The sequence below is a fragment of the Manis javanica genome, chromosome 12 (genome assembly GCF_040802235.1).
Source record: "Manis javanica isolate MJ-LG chromosome 12, MJ_LKY, whole genome shotgun sequence".
NCBI lineage: Eukaryota > Metazoa > Chordata > Mammalia > Pholidota > Manidae > Manis > Manis javanica.
Genome location: NC_133167.1, coordinates 68,265,443 through 68,276,565, shown reverse-complemented (window position 1 = coordinate 68,276,565; position 11,123 = coordinate 68,265,443).

Sequence of the window (11,123 nt, the reverse complement as noted above, 5' to 3'; positions counted from 1 at the left end):
TCTGTACAGCAAAAAATACCACCAGCAGAACAAATAGACATCCTACAGTATGGGAGAATATATTCATAAATAACATACCCGATAAGGGGTTGGCATCTAAATTATATAAAGAGCTCATGCACCTCAATAAACAAAAAGCAAATAAGCCAATTAAAAAATGGGCAGAGAGCTGAACAGGCACTTCTCCAAAGAAGAAATTCAGATAGCCAACAGACACATGAAAATATGCTCCATATGGCTAATCATCAGAGAAATGCAAATTAAAACCACAATGAGATATCACCTCATACCAGTTAGGATGGCCAATATTCCAAAAGACAAACAAAAACAAATGTTGGCAAGGTTGTGAAGAAAGAGGAATCCTCCTACACTGCTGGTGGGAATGTAAAGTAGCTCAACCGTTGTGGAAAGCAGTATGGAGGTTCCTCAAAAATCTCAAAATAGAAATGCCATTTGACCCAGGAATTCCATTCCTAGGAATTTACCCTAAGAATGCAGCAGCCCAGTGTGAAAATGACATATGCACCCCTATGTTTATCGCAGCACTATTTACAATAGCCAAGAAATGGAAGCAACCTAAGTGTCCATCAGTAGATGAATGGATAAAGAAGATGCGGTACATATGCACAATGGAATATTATTCAGCCATAAGAAGAAAACAAATCCTACCATTTGCAACAACATGGATGGAGCTAGAGGATATTATGCTCAGTGAAATAAACCAGGCAGAATAAGACAAGTTTCAAGTGATTTCACTCATCTGTGGAGTATAAGAAGCAAAAACTGAAGGAACAAAACAGCAGTAGACTCACAGAACCCAAGAATGGACTGACAGTTACCAAAGGGAAAGGGACTGGGGAGGATGGGTGGGAAGGGAGGGATAAGGGGTAAAAAGGAGGTGTTACGATGAGCACATGTAATGTATGTGGGTGGGGGACATGGGGGAGTCAGTATAGCACAGTGAACACTGTGCTGATGGACAGTGACTGTAATGGGGTATGTGGTGGGACTTGAATAATGGGGGGAATGTAGTAACCACAATGTTGCACATATAATTGTACATTAATGATACCAAAATAAAATAAAATAAATTAAGAGTGAAATAACACCAATTTTAGATAAACAAAGGCTCAGAGGATGGTCACCAGCAGAACTTTGCTAAGGAAACTTCTTAAAGATAGAGGAGGATGATCCAGATGGAATTCTGAGATATAGGATGGAAGGGTAAGGAGATAAATGAGAGACTATGGGGTTTATAAGAAAAATGAGGTCTAGTTTGTAATAAAGCATTCTACATATAAATAAAGTATTTTGTGGAGAAGATTAAGGTATTGATTATAATGAGGCTTGTTTACTCAGAAAAGATTATTGAAAAAAAAGGAATATTTAGCTTGTAAACAAGAAGATGAAAAAATGAGCATAGAAAAACAAATGGATAAAAATCTTGTTAAATTTTTTAAAAGGCAAGGAGAGGGGAAAAGAGGCATAGTGAAAGTCAATAAACAAAATAGTAACAATGGTACAAACAAGTCTAAATATATCAATAAACACAATGAATATAAATGTTATTAACTTTGTAAGTTAGAAACAAAGTAAATCAAAGAGAGAGGGAGGGAAAAAAATCCAGCTATATACTATTTATATACCTAAAACATAGTAGCACCAAAAAGTTGAGATAAATGCATGGAAAATGATATAGCAGATAAATACTAATGTAGAGCAATAGTACATTAAATAGCTTTTTGGATAAAGAATGCCAAAAACTGCCCAAAGCTTAACCACACTTATTTTCATTTTTGTAAATCCCTCTATCCTTTGTTCCAAGTTTCCATGTTTTTATATTACTATATTTGTGAAATACATTTAATTTAAATTCTGCTTTATTTGTTTTTGAAATTATATAAAATTTCTCAAGTTTTTAGGTAGCTTGTATGATATAGTTTCATTATAGCTCTTTGGAGGGCAGTTGTTAAATATGTTGGACACTCCATAGTTCAATTATATTTCCTACATGAACCTTTCCAGTAGTGAATTTTTTCAGTTTCTTATCAACTGTGTGAGGTAAAACTTCATTTTATTTGTTCTAAACCCTTAGAACTTCAGAATCCACTTGTCACCTGACTACTAGACCTAGGGACTGCTCATGTTCCTCTTGTGCGTGCCGCCGAGATCTCTGGATTCTGCGCACGATGCTGCCCCGTCTTCTGCACAGGCTGTGTGCCTCCTCAGCAAGCACCACCCATCTTGCTGGGTATTGCACCCGATTCTTTCTGAAGGTGGCAGAAGGCTGCTCAGCTGGCTGGGAATTGGAGTGGGGATACAGCCCCCTTGGACAAAGCTCGAGGTAGAACACAAGACTGACATGGAAATGCTCAAAAATGCCAACAAGAGACAGCATCACAAATGTTACTGACATAGGACTTACTATGTGCCATGCACGATGTGGTCCCATCACGTACAGTGGTGCTTAAAGATGAATTCAGGAAGACCTTGAATTCTTTCTCCTCCTTTCTTCTTTGTTTCCAAATAAATCAGAGTCAAGTGAGTGGGCATTTGGGCCTCTTGCCTGTTTGCAGAAGCTGAAACGTTGGCATCAGTTCTTCCATTCATCTGCCTCTCTTCTGGGTCAAGAGGACACAATGACAGTGTGGATTATGGAACAAAGGGGGTGTTAACTTGGAGGCAGGAGGCAAAAAAAATATCCAAATAAACAAATCATAGAGGTCAGTGCTAATGAGCAGAGCAGCAGCTTATCATGGAGAATCTCCAAGGCTTTGAAGAACTTAATAAAATTGGATTATCTTTCAATGACTGCATCATGGCAAAGCTAAATAATAATAATAGTGCAGCACATACAAATTACTGGTGTACATAATTATGGATTTAGGTAAATTAATGAACCAGAACTCCTCCCTCACCTGACTGGGAACCTTTGTTTTCCTCCTGGGAGCTGGCAGAAAGTCAGCCTGTCAGCAATTTATCTATTTCTGTTGGTTCATCACACAGAAATTAAATGAGGTGCATAATGTGAATTCAGATGTCAATATTCTGTTGAATTCTAAGAACATGCACCACAATGTTTAGTTTGCATTACATTTCAACAAATTTGTGTCATTCTGAGTTTGTTAATTTGGGATTGTGGAAAATTGAAGATTTGTGGAAATCCAAATTCTACTAAGGACCCAGGGCTAATACATCCTTCATACTATTTTTTCAAAGGATGAGATTTGATCTGTGCAAGCCAACTTTAAAATCTTCATTATATGCTTAGGACAGCAATATCTTCTTTAATCTCAAGTATTCAGCCAATAAATTATCTATTGAAGGAGTCCTTAAAAAATGTACTAGTTCTGGGGGCGGCGTGAGTAGAGCAGTGGAAATCTCCTCCCCAAAACACATAGAGCTATGAAAATATAACAAAGAAAAATCTTCCTAAAATAGAGACCACAGGACACAGGACAACATGCAGACCACATCCACACCTGCAAGAACCCAGCGCCTTGCGAAGGGGGTAAGATACAAGCCCCGGCCCGGCGGGACCCGAGCGCCCCTCCCCCCAGCTCCCGGTGGGTGGAAAGAAACCAGAGCGGTTTTTTTTTTGGCGAGTGCTTTTTTGAAGCCTTAAAGGGACGGGCCCCCATTGCTAGGGAGGCAGGGTGGCGGGACCGGTGAGCAGGTGCCTGGGACCGGCGCCTGAGGACAAAGAATATCCCACGTTTCTCCCTGCGGGACCGGCGGGCGGGTGCCTGAGACCGGTGCCTGAGGACGGAGGAAATCGCGCGTTTTTCCCTTTTTTTTCTCTTTTTGGCGAGCGCTTTTTGGAAGCCTTAAAGGGACAGGGACCCCGGTGCTAGGGAGGCAGGGTGGCGGGACTGGTGAGCAGATGCCTGGGACCGGCGCCTGAGGACAAAGAATATCCCACGTTTTTCCCTGCAGGACCGGGGGGGCGGGTGCCTGAGACCGGCACTTGAGGACAGAGGAAATCGCGCGTTTTTCCCCTTTTTTTTTTTCTCTCTTTTTTGCGAGTGCTTTTTGGAAGCCTTAAAGGGACAGGGACCCCGGTGATAGGGAGGCAGGGTGGCGAGACTGGTGAGCGGGTGCCTGGGACCGGTGCCTGAGGACAAAGAATATCGTGCGTTTTTCCCTGTGGGACCGGTGGGCAGGTGCCTGAGACCGGCACCTGAGGACGGAGGAAATCGCGCGTTTTTCCCCTTTTTTTCTCTCTTTTTGGCAAGTGCTTTTTGGAAGCCTTAAAGGGACAGGGACCCCGGTGCTAGGGAGGCAGGGTGGCGGGACTGGTGAGCAGGTGCCTGGGACCAGTGCCTGAGGACAAAGAATATCGAGCGTTCCTTCCCTGCGGGACCGGTGGGTGGGTGCTTTTTGGAAGCCTTAAAAGGACAGGGACCCTGGTGCTAGAGAGACAGGGCAGCAGGACCAGTGAGCGGGTGCCTGGGACCGGCACCTGAGGACAAAAAAATAAATAAAATCGCGTGTTTTTTCCTTTTTTTTCTTTCTGTTCCCTCTCGCATTGTTGCTGTTGTTGTTTTGGTTTGGAGAGTGCTTTTTGGAAGTCTTAAAGGGGCAGGACAGGTCACTTAGACCAGAGGCAGGGAATCTGGGGATCTCTGGGCACTCTAACCCCCTGGGCAGCAGGGAGCACAGAGGCCCCTTACTGAGATAAATAGCCCCACGGCCGCTCCCACTCCAACGGGGCTCCACCATTTTGGAGGAACAGCCCCAGCCAGGCCAAGCCCACAGCAACAGCGGAGATAAACCACAAAGCAACTGGGCAGGAAGCAGAAGCCCTGTCTGCGCACACCTGCCCAGCACAAGCAACTAGAGGTCGCTATTCTCCCAGGAAAAGGCCACAAACCAACAAGAAGGGAAGCTCTTCCAGTGGTCACTTGTACCAGCTCTGCAAACTATCTCTATCACCATGAAAAGGCAAAACTACAGGCAGACAAAGATCACAGAGACAACACCTGAGAGGGAGACAGACCTAACTAGTCCTCCTGAAAAAGAATTCAAAATAAAAATCATGAACATGCTGACAGAGATGCAGAGAAAAATGCAAGAGCAATGGGATGAGGTGCAGAGAAAAATGCAAGAGCAGTGGGATGAGATGCAGAGAAAAATGCAAGAGCAGTGGGATGAAGTCCGGAAGGAGATCACAGAGGTCAGGAAGGAGATCACAGAAGTGAAACAATCCCTGGAAGGATTTATAAGCAGAATGGATAAGATGCAAGAGGCCATTGAAGGAATAGAAGCCAGAGAACAGGAACGTATAGAAGCTGACATAGAGAGAGATAAAAGGATCTCCAGGAATGAAACAACACTAAGAGAACTATGTGACCAAGCCAAAAGGAATAATATTCGTATTATAGGGATACCAGAAGAAGAAGAAAGAGGAAAAGGGATAGAAAGTCTCTTTGAAGAAATAATTGCTGAAAACTTCCCCAAACTGGGGGAGGAAATAATCGAACAGACCATGGAATTACACAAAACTCCCAACAGAAAGGATCCAAGGAGGACAACACCAAGACACATAGTAATTAAAATGGCAAGGATCAAGGACAAGGAAAGAGTTTTAAAGGCAGCTAGAGAGAAAAAGGTCACCTATAAAGGAAAACCCATCAGGCTAACATCAGACTTCTCAACAGAAACCCTACAGGCCAGAAGAGAATGGCATGATATACTTAATGCAATGAAACAGAAGGGCCTTGAACCAAGGATACTGTATCCAGCACGACTATCATTTAAATATGATGGCGGGATGAAACAATTCCCAGACAAGCAAAAGCTGAGGGAATTTGCTTCCCACAAACCACCTCTACAGGGCATCCTACAGGGACTGCTCTAGATGGGAGCACCCCTAAAAAGAGCACAGGACAAAACACACAACATGTGAAGAATGGAGGAGGAGGAATAAGAAGGGAGAGAAGAAAAGAATCTCCAGACAGTGTATATAACAGCTCAATAAGCGAGATAAGTTAGGCAGTAAGATACTAAAGAAGCTAACCTTGAACCTTTGGTAACCACGAATCTAAAGCGTGCAATGGCAATAAGTACATATCTCTCAATAATCACCCTAAATGTAAATGGACTTAATGCACCAATCAAAAGACATAGAGTAATAGAATGGATAAAAAAAGCAAGACCCATCTATATGCTGCTTACAAGAAACTCACCTTAAACCCAAAGATAAGCATAGACTAAAAGTCAAGGGATGGAAAAACATATTTCAGGCAAACAACAGTGAGAAGAAAGCAGGGGTTGCAGTACTAATATCAGACAAAATAGACTTCAAAACAAAGAAAGTAACAAGAGATAAAGAAGGATACTACATAATGATAAAGGGCTCAGTCCAACAAGAGGATATAACCATTCTAAATATATATGCACCCAATACAGGAGCACCAGCATATGTGAAGCAAATACTAACAGAACTAAAGAGGGAAATAGACTGCAATGCATTCATTGTAGGAGACTTCAAGACACCACTCACCCCAAAGGATAGATCCACCGGGCAGAACATAAGTAAAGACACACAGGCACTGAACAACACATTAGAACAGATGCACGTAATAGACATCTATAGAACTCTATATCCAAAAGCAACAGGATATACATTCTTCTCAAGTGCACATGGAACATTCTCCAGAATAGACCACATACTAGCTCACAAAAAGAGCCTCAGTAAAGTCCAAAATATGGAAATTCTACCAACCAATTTTTCAGACCACAAAGGTATAAAAGTAGAAATAAATTCTACAAAGAAAACAAAAAGGCTCACAAACACATGGAGGCTTAACAACATGCTACTAAATAATCAATGGATCAATGAACAAATCAAAATAGAGATCAAGGAATATATAGAAACAAATGACAACAACAACACTAAGCCCCAACTTCTGTGGGATGCAGCGAAAGCAGTCGTAAGAGGAAAGTATATAGCAATCCAGGCACACGTGAAGAAGGAAGAACAATCCCAAATGAATAGTCTAACATCACAATTATTAAAACTGGAAAAAGAAGAACAAATGAGGCCTAAAGTCAGCAGAAGGAGGGACATAATAAAGATCAGAGAAGAAATAAACAAAATTGAGAAGAATAAAACAATAGCAAAAATCAACGAAACCAAGAGCTGGTTCTTTGAGAAAATAAACAAAATAGATAAGCCTCTAGCCAAACTTATTAAGAGAAAAAGAGAGTCAACACAAATCAACATAATCAGAAATGAGAATGGAAAAATCATGACAGGCTCCACAGAAATACAAAAAATTATTAAAGACTACTATGAAAACCTATACGCCAACAAGCTGGAAAACCTAGAAGAAATGGACAACTTCCTAGAAAAATACAACCTCCCAAGTCTGACCAAGGAAGAAACACAAAAGTTAAACAAACCAATTACAAGCAAAGAAATTGAAACAGTAATCAAAAAACTACCCAAGAACAAAACCCCGGGGCCGGACGGATTTACCTCGGAATTTTATCTGACACACAGAGAAGACATAATACCCATTCTCCTTAAAGTGTTCCAAAAAATACAAGAGGAGGGAATACTCCCAAACTCATTCTATGAGGCCAACATCACCCTAATACCAAAACCAGGCAAAGACCCCACCAAAAAAGAAAATTACAGACCAATATCCCTGATGAATGTAGATGCAAAAATACTCAATAAAATATTAGCAAACAGAACTCAACAGTATATCAAAAGGATCATACACCATGACCAAGTGGGGTTCATCCCAGGGATGCAAGGATGGTACAACATTCAAAAATCCATCAACATCATCCACCACATCAACAAAAAGAAAGACAAAAACCACATGATCATCTCCATAGATGCTGAAAAAGCATTTGGCAAAATTCAACATCCATTCATGATAAAAACTCTCAGCAAAATGGGAATAGAGGGCAAGTACCTCAACATAATAAAGGCCATATATGATAAACCCACAGCCAGCATTATACTGAACAGCGGGAAGCTGAAAGCATTTCCTCTGAGATCGGGAACAAGACAGGGATGCCCACTCTCCCCACTGTTATTTAACATAGTACTGGAGATCCTAGCCACGGCAATCACACAAAACAAAGAAATACAAGGAATCCAGATTGTTAAAGAAGAAGTTAAACTGTCACTATTTGCAGATGATATGATACTGTACATAAAAAACCCTAAAGACTCCACTCCAAAACTACTAGAACTGATATCGGAATACAGCAAAGTTGCAGGATACAAAATTAACACACAGAAATCTGTAGCTTTCCTATACACTAACAACGAATCAATAGAAAGAGAAATCAGGAAAACAATTCCATTCACCATTGCATCAAAAAGAATAAAACACCTAGGAATAAACCTAACCAAAGAAGTGAAAGACTTATACTCTGAAAACTACAAGTCACTCTTAAGAGAAATTAAAGGGGACACTAATAAATGGAAACTCATCCCATGCTCATGGCTAGGAATAATTAATATCATCAAAATGGCCATCCTGCCCAAAGCAATATACAGATTTGATGCAATCCCTATCAAATTACCAGTAACATTCTTCAATGAATTGGAACAAATAATTCAAAAATTCATATGGAAACACCAAAGACCCCGAATAGCCAAAGCAATCCTGAAAAAGAAGAATAAAGTAGGGGCAATCTCACTCCCCAACTTCAAGCTCTACTACAAAGCCATAGTAATCAAGACAATTTGGTACTGGCACAAGAACAGAGCCACACACCAGTGGAACAGATTAGAGACTCCAGAAATTAACCCAAACATATATGGTCAATTAATATTTGATAAAGGAGCCATGGACATACAATGGCAAAATGACAGTCTCTTCAACAGATGGTGCTGGCAAAACTGGACAGCTACATGTAGGAGAATGAAACTGGACCATTGTCTAACCCCATATACAAAGGTAAAATCAAAATGGATCAAAGACCTGAATGTAAGTCATGAAACCAATAAACTTTTGGAAAAAAACATAGGCAAAAACCTCTTAGACATAAACATGAGTGATCTCTTCTTGAACATATCTCCCCGGGCAAGGAAAACAACAGCAAAAATGAGCAAGTAGGACTACATTAAGCTGAAAAGCTTCTGTACAGTGAAAGACACCATCAATAGAACAAAAAGGAACCCTACAGTATGGGAGAATATATTTGAAAATGATAGATCCGATAAAGGCTTGACGTCCAAAATATATAAAGAGCTCACACCCCTCAACAAACAAAAAACAAATAACCCAATTAAAAAATGGGCAGAGGATCTGAACAGACAGTTTTCCAAAAAAGAAATACAGATGGCCAACAGACACATGAAAAGATGCTCCACATCGCTAATTATCAGAGAAATGCAAATTAAAACTACAATGAGGTATCACCTCACACCAGTAAGGATAGCTGCCATCCAAAAGACAAACAACAACAAATGTTGGCGAGGCTGTGGAGAAAGGGGAGCCCTCCTACACTGCTGGTGGGAATGTAAATTAGTTCAACCATTGTGGAAAGCAGTATGGAGGTTCATCAAAATGCTCAAAACAGACCTACCATTTGACCCAGGAATTCCACTCCTAGGAATTTACCCTAAGAACGCAGCAATCAAGTTTGAGAAAGACAGATGCACCCCTATGTTTATCGCAGCACTATTTACAATAGCCAAGAATTGGAAGCAACCTAAATGTCCATCGGTAGATGAATGGATAAAGAACATGTGGTACATATACACAATGGAATACTACTCAGCCATAAGAAGTGGAAAAATCCAACCATTTGCAGCAACATGGATGGAGCTGGAGAGTATTATGCTCAGTGAAATAAGCCAAGCAGATAAAGAGAAATACCAAATGATTTCACTCATCTGAGGAGTGTAGGAACAAAGGAAAAACTGAAGGAACAAAACAGCAGTGGAATTACAGAACCCAAAAATGGACTAACAGGTACCAAAGGGAAAGGAACTGGGGAGGATGGGTGGGCAAGGAGGGATAAGGCGGGGGAAGAAGAAGGGGGGTATTAAGATTAGCATGCATGGTGGGGAGGGAGAAAGGGGAGGGTGGGCTGCACAACACAGAGAGGACAAGTAGTGACTCTACAACATTTTGCTAAGCTGATGGACAGTAACCGTAATGTAGTTGTTAGTGGGAACCTGATATAGGGGAGAGCATAGTAAACATAGTATTCTTCATGTAAGTGTAGATTAAAAATTAAAAAAAAAAAAAAAGAAAGAAAGAAAGAAAGAAAAGGGGGATTACTCCTTAACAGGATAAAACTATTGATAAATCAAAGATCAACGCATGCTTTAAATATCCTTAATGTTGATCACTTAAGGGGTGTCAGATGATCAGCTATGGAGGTACTCTTTTCTGATAATATTCCTTTCTCTTAATTAAAAAAAAAAAAAAAAAGCAGTTACTGTGTGCTGACCTCCAATGAGCTCTGCACAGTGGTATAGAGGGCATGTCAAAGGGTGGGCAAAGGGTCTGTTTGTTTCTATGCAGAAGATCAAGGCCTAGCTTGGATACCCAGAAAATGAACTAAGATACGATATGAGGAGGAGCTTCCGGCATCAGCACTCTCTGGAGGACTTGTGCCGGGGGATGATCATCAAAAAGCCTCCACAGGGATCCGGACGATGCTGCGGTTGTGGCTGCATCCAGCCCACCGTCTCCTGGACTTGCCATTGGAATGAGGAGGGAGATGTCTAGGCTGGCATGTGCATACAGTGAGACAACGAATTTGACCGGATCTGTACTGTTGGAACTCAACCAGGAGTTGGGAGGGGTGCAAGTTGTAGCACTCCAAAATCTCATGACTATAGACTATCTATGGTTAAAAGAACATATGGGATGTGAACAGATCCCAGAAATGGGCTGCTTTAATTTGTCTGATGGTTCAAGTACAGTTGGACAATATCCATCATATCATAGATAAATTTTCACAAATGCCTAGGGTGCCTAAATGGTTTTCTTGGCTTCACTGGAGATGGATGGTAATTATAGATTTGCTTTGTTTATGTCACCGTATTCCTATTATGTTAATATGTGTGTGCAAATTAGTTAGTAGTTTAAAACCTATACATACTTAAGGTACTATACAAGAAGATATGTCAAAGAAAT